At 50.8% G+C, this 10,953-nt stretch overlaps 1 pseudogene; it reads left to right on the top strand.

The window, feature by feature from the left end:
- On the top strand, window positions 446-9,149 carry LOC102174667 (annotated as a pseudogene).

The raw sequence follows: 10,953 nt of genomic DNA, 5'->3' as shown, positions 1-10,953 counted from the left end.
CCTAATGTGCAGTAACTCAGCAGTCATACTGTTGGCACGGAGCATTCAGCCAACTGTGATTCCACAGACATGTTGCTGTGGAATTGGGCACCAGGGATTCCTCCTAAAACCTGTCTTTCCTTAACTCTTCCTGAGCTGCATCACTGAACAGCTCCTGCAATCTCCCTGTCCTGGGTTCTGGCTGGACAAGGACTGGGAGATCAGCAGAGGCGTGGTCCCCTCTGAATGCTGTGTTCTGGCTCTCTGGCCCCTGGCTCAGATTCCTCCAGGCTCTATAATCATTAACTCCTGCAGCAAGCCCATGAGCCTGATAGGTATCAGAGCATCTGCTTCTGCTCAGTCAGCTGCAATGACTGTTGAAGCTCTGGGATGAAGAGAAGTCAGTAAGGAGATGGCGGTGAGAGGATGGCTGAGCAGGAGGCAGGGGATGAGGGGCTGAGGCTGAGGAGGGACATGGGCCTGTGGCTCCGGCATCTTCATGTCACCACAGGTTGTCTTGGTCTACATGGGCAGCCCCGGGGCCAGCCTCATGGTCTGGGCAGTCTGTGGCCTTCTGGCCACACTGGGTGCCCTGTGCTATGCTGAACTGGGGGCTCTGGTTCCCGAATCTGGAGGGGAATATACCTGCATCCTACGAACTTTTGGCTGCTTACCCGCCTTCCTGGTCACTTACATGTTTGTGCTGGTGGGCAGACTGGTCACCACTGCAGCCATCTCGCTGAGCTTTGCCGAGTATGTCCTGGTCCCCTTTTACCCAGGCTGCTCCTCGCTGCCCCAGGCCATGCTCAAGGTGGTGGCTGCCACCTGCATCCTGCTGCTGACGTTGCTCATCTGCTGGAGCTCGCAGATGGCTGCCCTGCTGATGAACGTGTGCACGACCGCCCAAGTATTCTCCTTGCTGGTCATCGTGGAGGGTGGCGCCGTGGTGCTGGGCGAGGGCCGAGGCTGCATGGAAGCCCTCCTGTCCGCCTTCCACAACACGTCCCAGGAGGCCGGGCACATCAGCATGGCCTTCTACCAGTGCCTGTGGTCCTTTGATGGCTGGAATAGCCTCAGCCAGGTGATGGAGGAACTCAAGAATTCAAACGTGAGTCCACGACACTGCTTTAGGGGCTGAAATCTCCAAACAGTAGTAGTTCCGATAATTGTTATTTGTGCAAAGACTCTGAGAAATCAGCTGAAAAGAGGGGCTCTCTTTCTGTACTCATGGGACTAAAGTGCCAGCCCAATGTATTTTCTGATTAGTTTATGTAATTATATGAATTCTAGCTTCTCAAGTAAGGGGGGAGCTTTATTGTTTCCTATCCATGGGCTCATTTTGCTTTCCTGGAAGGTAGACATTATCATCCCATTTTTCATGTGGGAAAACTGAGGTTTAGAAAGAGGGAGTGACTTGGATGTCAGACTCCTTGTAAGAAGCTGTGCTTGATGACTCAGGTTTCTCTCTCCTGGATTGTTCTCTCTGGAACATTGCAGTAGATACGTAAGTCATATTTGCTGAAGCATGGGAGCCCACTACGGGACATAGCTTCAGAGCTGGGACAGAAGTACAAGCCAGTCCTGCCTGTCTCACTCCACCTGTGAACGTGGGGCTGGCTAGTCATTGCTTTGGGAGGGGGTTGGTCTGCAGGGCTCTTGGGAGGGAGTGGGAAACTTTGGACTTTACAAAGGGTCTGGGGTGATATCTGAGGACCGGCTCAGCACCCAGGCTGACCCCAAGGACCAGAAGTGGGCTCCGAGATTATTTCTTCATCTTCCATGCCCCCTGCCCTTCCTCCCAAACCCACTTCCAAACTTTTCTGTGGGCAGATCACAGCTCTGGCAAAGAGCTCTAGAAACTGCTTTTTAAAGTCTTAAATATTTCTTTTATTTATTTTTAATTGATGATTGCTTTACAATATTGGTTTGATTTCTGTCATACATCAATCTGAATTAACCATAAATGTACATATGTCCCCTCCCCCTTGAGTCTCCCTCCCACGTCTCACCCTTTCCTCTAGGTTATTACAGAGCCCCATAGAAACTGCCTTTTATGTCATATTGGAGAACAGAAGATATGTGCATCAGGGGTAGATGCTTACATGAGAGAGTGTCCTTTCTAGGGGTGGGGAGGAGGTCTGCCTGGAACACTGGTGCAGCCCACACAGGGACAGCGCCATCCCAAGCCTGAAAGAGAGCTCCTTGTGTCTTAGTGAGGAAGGGTGGCTTCTCTGTATTGTTTCACATGTCAGGAATAGCAATGCCATGTTCTGTTGTACCGTTTGGTACTGAAGGGAGGGGTTGTACATTCTTCAGTGCTTGCCTGCTCTTCCCAAGGTCAACCAAAAGACCTCTAGAGAAAGCCCTCCAGGAGACCTGGGAGTGCCCTGGACATGCTTCTCCCACTCTGAAGTGTGTTCTTACTGTGGAGTCTAAATATGTTTATGCAGGGCTAGTCTGAGCCTAGGAAAATGCTGGGTCAAGTTTGAGGGAGGCCCTTTCCCTCCATTTGCTCCTGGCTCCAGAATGATGTCCAGAACTAGGAGTATGGAGTGGGAGGGAGCAGTCCACACTCTGATTTCACCTACTTTTCATGCATTCCTCAATTTTTATTGCATGCTTGCTGAATATATTTTTGGGGGTGGCCCGGGTCAACTAGGTGCTGAGGCTCTTACAATGCAAACCAGTCTCAGTGCCCACAGTCCCTGTGTCCAGGCCCTTCCTTTCCCTTCCGCTTTGCTGATCCTCACACCCTGCAGAGAGGCGGGACAGTGGGGAATCACAGTTCACAGATCCCCAGTGATTCCCAATTTCTTCTCTAGGAGACTGAGGGTCAGAAGAGAACCCCTGGATGGAATGGCCCTCAGTCTGGGCCTGTGTCCTGGGGACCCAGACACTAGGCAGAGTTGGCACTGTGGGTCCTGGAATACAGGCTGGAGGGACCATCTGACCATGGAGATCTCTAACTTTCCTGCCTCTTCTCTGCACCCCTGCTCTGCAGGTGCCCCTGCTGGGAACGCCCCTCCCTGCTTCCCACCTGCCGGAATCTCCTCCACTCTGCAAGGAGAACCCAGCATAAGGCCCTGCTTGTTCCGGAAACTCTGATGATGGCTCCCCGCCTCCGCCGGGTCCCCACCCTCCACTGTACCTCCACTGCTCTGACTGTGAGTCCTCCTCATGGCCTCCTAGCACACCTGTTGGTTGGCCTGTCCATGCCGTGGGACTCTTAAGTTCAAGGAGGAGGTACACACAGACAGTGCCCCCTGGCCTGGTGTGGACCCTGGGGATAGGATCAGCTCTGTGCTGCACCCCTGAGCTTGCTCGGAGATCCTGGGAAGGACCTCATGGGCTAACACGTGGCCTGTTCTTCCCAACTCTGCAGCAGAACCTGGTGTGGGCACTGATGATCTCCATCTCCCAGTCACTGGCCTGTACATCCTGGCCAACGTCAGTTACCTGCTAGTGCTCTCGCCCAGTGAAATCCTTTCCACCGATGTGGTGGCTGTGAGCTGGGGGTGAGTAAGTCATGTGACCTGTTCACAGCCCTGCCCTGGGGAAGTAAAGTCCCCCATAAGTATTCCAAATTGCCCCTGGGTTTGCTCCGGTCCCATCACTTCATGGGAAATAGATGGGGAAACAGTAGAAACAGTGTCAGACTTTATTTTTTTGGGCTCCAAAATCACTGCAGATGGTGACTGCAGCCATGAAATTAAAAGATGCTTACTCCTTGGAAGAAAAGTTATGACCAACCTAGATAGTATATTCAAAAGCAGAGATATTACTTTGCCAACTAAGGTCCATCTAGCCAAGGCTATGGTTTTTCCTCTGGTCATGTATGGATGTGAGAGGTGGACTGTGAAGAAGGCTGAGAGCCGAAGAATTGATGCTTTTGAACTGTGGTGTTGGAGAAGACTCTTGAGAGTCCCTTGGACTGCGAGGAGATCCAACCAATCCATTCTGAAGGAGATCAACCCTGGGATTTCTTTGGAAGGAATGATGCTAAAGCTGAAACTCCAGTACTTTGGCCACCTCATGCGAAGAGTTGACTCATTGGAAAAGACTCTGATGCTGGGAGGGATTGGGGCAGGAGGAGAGGGGGACGACAGAGGATGAGATGGCTAAATGGCATCACGGACTCAATGGATGTGAGTCTGAGTGAACTCCGGGAGATGGTGATGGACAGGGAGGCCTGGCGTGCTGCAATTCATGGAGTCGCAAAGAGTCGGACACAACTGAGCGACTGAACTGAACTGAACTTGCTCGCTCTGTTTCTGATGTGGCCTTGAGGCTGTCTTCCAGGTTGCTGCTGGAGATCTTTCCCTCGATTCCTCTGTTGTCCTAGGAGCCAGGTTCTGGGGGCCTGGGCCTGGCTGGTGCCCTTGGCTGTCGCCCTCTCATCGTTCGGCTCTGTCAATGGGTCGTTCTTCAGCGGAAGCCGTGTGTCCTACGTGGCTGCCAGAGAGGGCCACCTGGTGAGACATGGGGTGCACGCTGGGCAAGGTGATGGGGGCAGCAGGAGAATACAGAGTACAGAGTTTAAAACATTAGCCTTTTAAAAGCTGTTGATCTCATATGGACAACAGTGAGGCAGGAACTAAGGAACTGTTGGGGAACATACCTCTCAGGACAGCCAGCTAAGCTTTCTCCTCCCGGAGCTCAGCATTTAGCCCCAACCAGGGCTTCCTCGACCGGAGAAGGCAATGGCAACCCACTCCAGTACTCTTGTCTGGAAAATCCCCTGGACAGAGGAGCCTGGTGGGCTGCAGTCCATGGGGTCTCCAAGAGTCGGACACGACTGAGCGACTTCACTATCACTTTTCACTTTCATGCACTGGAGAAGGAAATGGCAACCCACTCCAGTGTTCTTGCCTGGAGAATCCCAGGGATGGCGGAGCCTGGTGGGCTGCTGTCTGTAGGGTCTCACAGAGTCGGACACGACTGAAGTGGCTTAGCAGCAGGGCTTCCTCGAAAGACATAGCCCTCTTTTCTGCTGAGAGTAGCGCTCACGTATTCCCTACCTCTCCGCTTATACTCCAATCCTTTTACCTCCAGGTTCTGGGAGATTGCCATGCTGGGTCACGCTGTAGAGGTTTGTGGGTGACAGGGACATCTTTGTGCAACAGCGGTGCCGGGGCAGTGGGGAGGAGCCCCAGGAGCCAGTGTGTACCCTCTGGGACCCCGTGCCTGGGGGACTCTCTGTCACTCTGTCAGTTTTTGCTGCAGTAATGCTGTGCGGGAGACAGCCCCTAATTCCAGAGGCTTAGGACAACAGACATTCCATGTTGCTCATGAATTAAAGGGTCAGAGTGGCTCGGCTGCAGGCCAGGGCTTGTGTTCACATCTTCTCACTCTAACTGCAGGTCTGTTCTAATCCTGGGACCCAAGCCATAGGGGCTCCTGGGGCATGTTTTTGCCATGGCAGGTGGCAGGGGTTCAAGACACCAAGCCAAACCACACACACATATTTAGAACTTCTGGTGGGTCTCTCCTGCTCACAGTTCATTGGCAAGCTCAAATCAGTGGATGGAAACTATTAATATATTTCTTCCACAGAGGTGGAGAGCAGGGGACTAAGTATTTGCTGAAGGATAACACAGTCTACACTGTAACCCAGTATCCCTCTCCATGCTCCACCCATACCCGGCCCTTCCTCTCCCCTCTCCTCCTCAGTCTTCCCTTCCTGGGCCCTCTTTCTGTCTTCAGGGGGAGCAATAGAAAGTCAAAAGATTTGGTTGACTACAGCTCTCCACATTGCAACCCCACATCCTAAGCTACAGGGTCTTGGATGGTCTGAAAGGATGGGCCCCCCTCCAATCTGCCCCCCTGAGTCTGATCACTCCCCAATGACCTATATCTGGAAGGAAGCCAAGGGAATTGGGGACTATCTGGTTGGGTACCCTGGAGTCCTGAGGGAGTTTGGCAGGAGAAGAGGATGGGAATTTCTGGGGACAGACCCCCAGTGCGGCTCCACTGGAGGTTACCTGACACCTGACTTTGCTCCCCAGCCCCAACTTCTGTCCATGGTTCACGTGCATCGCCCCACTCTAGCTCCAGCTCTGATGTTCACCACAGCAATTGCTTTGATCCTGGTCATCTCTGGAAACTTCAACACCACCATGAACTTCTTGAGGCAAGTGAGACTGCCCCCTCAGGCTGAGTATCTCATGGCCCCTATGTGTACCCCTTCATGTCTATGCACACGTATATACTCCTATGTGCATGCACATTTCCAGAAGCCCCTATGATACACACACACACACACACACACACACACATGCAGAAACACATGCACACACTTCTGGAAGCTCAGGCTCAGAGCGCCTGCACGCACACACACACACACACACACACACACACACACACAGTTTTAACCATTCTCTCCCAATTAAGTTTCCAAAATTAAACATAGCGCCCTCCTCTCTTGCACTGCTTCCACAAATTCAATGAGACCAATTTTCACCAAGAAATAAAGTCTTGTGTTGTCTTTGTTATTTTCTTTCTTTTTTCTTGTCCCTTTACTCTGTCTCCAGGACAATGTGAAAAGATACTCAGGCTTCACTCACATGACTCACAGCCTTTGGCTTGGTGTCATTTTTCCTTTGTAGTCTGGTCTTTGTTCTGGATCTGACCCAACAGAGCTCTGCTGAACTCAGGGCAGACCCACAGCCAAGCTGTGTGGGCACACTCCGGAATCGCATCAAAGTGGGGAGATGTTCTGACCCCCTTTATTGCCTGCTCTGGGGCAGAAATGATGGGCTGTTGTGATATCCAGTTGTCATTTTTAAACTTCTCTCAACAAGCAGACTCTTAACCCGCCAGGCAGGCGTGATGTCTGGGGCAGAGGACTTCTCAGAGTAATTTTGCAAGCATCACATGTTCTCTTCCTCTGTTGTCCTAAGAGTAACTAATCTTTTGGAACAGGATATATAGTACTCGATGTCCCTTTCTTCAGAACATTAAGTAACAGACATTGTTTTTCTTTTCATCCTTTTTCCCGTGAGAAAGAAAAAACTCATTGTAGGGTGAAGATAAAATCAAATCCGTGGTGTCTCTTAAGGGTGTTCAGCCTGAGATAGGGCAAGAGTGACAGAGAAATGTCCTGGCCCAGATGAGAACTCAAGGATGATTCATGTCAGCCAGGGCCCCATATCTCCCCATCTGGACAACCTCAAGAGATGGCCTCCAAAGTTATGTGGAGTTTACATCAGACCTACATCAGACACAGGGGCCAGAGGTTTTTCTGGTGCCCATCACCAACTCCAGGGTGGTGCAGTCTGCTATGAGTGTGCGGCCCTTGAGGGGAACACAGCCTTCCTTGAGGTTCCACCAGATTCTTTCTTTGGGAAACACGGATAGTCCTCCTTCCTTTGAAATTGTCCTCTTCCAGCCAACCAGGGGCAGTCAAAGGAGGCCTGATCTGGAGCCTCGTGGATGGGTGGGCTTGTGTGTGTGCCCCTTTGTGCCTGAAGACAAAGCTCCAGCTGGGCCCTCCAGCACACCCTGTCCTCAGTGCCCCAGCCTTGCATTCTTCTTTCCTTCAGCCGCATGGATCAGGGGAGCTGGGGGTGGCTGAGAGGCCCCAATGTGCTTGCAGCTCTACTCTAGGTTTGCACCTAGTAGGCCGGCCCCTCTTGCCAGCCCCACCATGGTGGGGGCTGTTAACAAGTGGCTCACGTTTGCCTTTCAGCTTCCTTGGCTGGCTCACCTATGGAATCACCTTCAGCTGTCTCCTGTACTTGCGGATAAAGAAGAATCTTCCCCGACCTTACAAGGTAGATTTCAGGACCTACATGGGCTTGTTTTTCAACTATCAGCTGTTGCATGACGCAGATGGTTGTACCACGGCCTCACTTGGGGCCCAGAGGAAGAAAGAAAGTGGTCAACACTGTTGTATTTGGGAGGGAATTTCTGTGTGTCCTGGGGGGTAAGGGACAGTTGGAGCACAAGGCATTGACTCTCCTTGCTGGGGATGCCTTTCTTCTCTAGAGGACACAGAGGGAGAACAGTGGGAGTTGAACAGAGAAAGGATGCATGCACCCAGCGAGACTCACGTAACAGAGGGGATCAGGCTGGGCACCAAGTCTCTGCTCCCTGGAGGGGCCTCTGTAACCCAACAGGTGTCTCCTTTGGCCTGACAAGTTGTTATGGCAGGTTCTGGAAGAGAGGAGTTGGTGGCAGGTGGAAGCAGCAGGAAGGCAGGCAGGCAGAAGGGACAGAGCCCAGGCGCCCTGTGCCACCTCCCAGGCACATCTTCATCATCCAGGTCTCTCTGTCCCTGCAGGTCCCCATCATCATCCCTGCCACCATGGTCTTTGCATCTGTCTACCTGGTGCTGGTGCCCATCGTGGCCCATCCCCAGCCAGAGTTCCTGTATGTCTTCCTGTCCCTGCTCAGTGGCTTCCTGGTCTATTTCCTGTTTGTCTACTTTCGGTACCAGCCCGAGTGTTTGCAGGTGGTCACCCTGCATCTCCAGCTGCTCATGGAAGTTGCTCCAACCACGAAGAATGCTGACTAAAGGACTGGATAGGTTGGCACTGCCCTTGTTGCTGTAGACACCCCTATCTGCACACAAGAGGCCTGGCCAGCTTCTCTGTAGGTTAACTATGCATAATCCTAATAAGTCCCTAAAGTGCCATGATGCAGGTGATGTGGACTTTGGGGTTATCTGCCCAGGACAGTGTTCTCTTCTGTTAGAGCTGCTCCATCTTCACAGGTGGATCTCACAGTCGTGCTGGAATTACATGACTGTCTCTCTAGGTCACAGTTATTTGATATTTCAGGTGGACAACTTGAAACACGTGCCCTTCTTTTGAAATTTTGAGACTAGAATTCTGATGGTTGCTTGAGCTGAGGAATTGTAAATCTTGGGATTTTCCATGATGTGGGTAGAGAAGTAGAGAAAGCCACCATGGAGAGAAGAATGAAGAATATGGGACTTCCCTGGCATTCCAATGGTTAAGACTAACAACGCAGAAGGCATGAGTTCAATCCCTGATATTGGAGAACTAAGATCCCACATGATATGTGTGTGGCCAGGTCAACAAGGAAGGATGAAGGAGATACATAGTGAGATGGTGTTGAGAAATTATGTGGTCCCCAAGAACTAGGAAAACCTGCTTTTTGATTGTCTGGAACAACTTGATACTTATAATAAATCAATTTTGGCTCAAGTGGGTTTGAATGGATTCTCATTTATTACAACTAGAAAAACTCTGGTTCTGACAAACCTTGTTCCAGAAGTCCTGATTCTTCAGCTAATGTTTAAAGCTGATAACCTGCTTGAACAGAGAAAGAAGCAAGAGGCATATCCTTGGGAAAGAGGGGTTTTATTTGGTTTGGGTACAAGGGAGGCCAGTCAAATTTCTCAAAGAAAGGAAGAAAAGTTAGAACAGGTCCCAGGGGACTTCCCTGGTGGTCCAGCGGCTAAGACTCCACACTCCCAATGCAGGGGGCCCAGGTTCTGATCCCTGCTCAGGGAACTAGATCCCACATACTACAATGAAGACTGAAGATCCTGCATGTTACAACTAAGATATGGTACAGTCAAACAAACAAACAAATAAATGTTAAAAAAAAAAAAAAAAGAAGAGATACCAGAAGACTAATATGATTTAGGACTAAAGTGGAGAGGTATCTGGCTGCCCAGGTAGGAATGAGGGACAGGAAGGAATGACTTCAATACCTGGAAATGCTAAGGATGCAGCTCCTGAAAATGTCAGGAGAGGTGACTCCTCTGTGTGTGACTCTGTCAGCCTCACTGGAGCCTGCACCCCAGTGTCTGGTTTTGGGTCATACTCCCCTCTGGGAGTTTGGTGACGATAGGGATTAGTTCTTAGACGTGTTTGCGGGTCTTTTAGTTCCCATCTTGGTCCTGGGCTCCTTGCTAATCAAAAATGCCTGGTGAATCAAAATACCAAACTATTTATTGAATGATAAAGGAACATATCACATCTATATTTTTAATGACTTGCACTCTCTACCCAGTTGCCCCTGCTCTGCCCTGGGCTCTGAGGCCCTGTTCTGAGAAGGTTGTCTGAGGATGAGGGACATCTTCTAAGTCTTGAGCAGTCCCCTCTAGCTGGCAGTGGATGCATGCTTGGATATGGAAAGCAGAGTAGGGTTTGGACCACCACTGGCCCTGGGTCATGCAGCCCAGGTAGGCTGTTTCTCACTTTGTGACCCCATCTTCCCATCCTTCCCGTGACCAACTGCATTTTGACTCCCAGTCCTACAGTGATGACACAAAGGGTCCCCAGGGCCAGGCTCTGGGAGGACAGCTTCCTGCTGCCTGCAGTTGATCAGCACACCTTACCTGAACTCCTGTCCTGCCCAGGACCCTTCTTGGGCTCCAAGATGGTAGTAGGAAGCAATCCAAGATGAAAATCTGAGAATTATTAAGAAACTAGTACATTGGACCTGCTTGCTCTGAGCCATGGTCATGGTGTCCACTGTTCTTTTCTTCTCTAAGTCCAGAGATAGTATAATGTGTCCTTTGGACTGAGAAGAAATGTTCTGAGTCTTGAGGACAAAGGCTGGAGTCCTTACTGTTTCCTCCAGAGAAGCATCAAATACCAGGAAATAGCTGGGGCTGGAGCTGGCTGGGTTCCTGGGGGGAGGGCAGTGTTCTTTCACCCGAGGTCAGTCTCATCAGCACATGGATGATCTATTTTGGGCAAAGCTTGGTTACTCCAAATCATAAGCACTCAGTCTTTGGCCATTTGCACTCTCTTCTGCTGAGTAGGGAAGATGAGTCTCATAGATTATTGTTGTTGTTTAGTTACTAAGTCTTGTCCAGCTCTTTATGACCCCATGGACTGTGGCTGTCCAGGCTCCTCTATCCATGGGATTCTCCAAGCAAGAGTACTGGAGTGGGTTGCCATTTCTTTCTCCAGGGGATCTTCCCAACCCAGGGATTAAACTTGCATCTCCTGCATTGGCAGGTGGATTCTTTACCACCGAGCCACCAAGGAAACC

Source organism: Capra hircus, chromosome 11 (assembly GCF_001704415.2).
Source record: "Capra hircus breed San Clemente chromosome 11, ASM170441v1, whole genome shotgun sequence".
Lineage (NCBI taxonomy): Eukaryota > Metazoa > Chordata > Mammalia > Artiodactyla > Bovidae > Capra > Capra hircus.
This window is presented reverse-complemented; position numbering and strand designations above follow the sequence as displayed.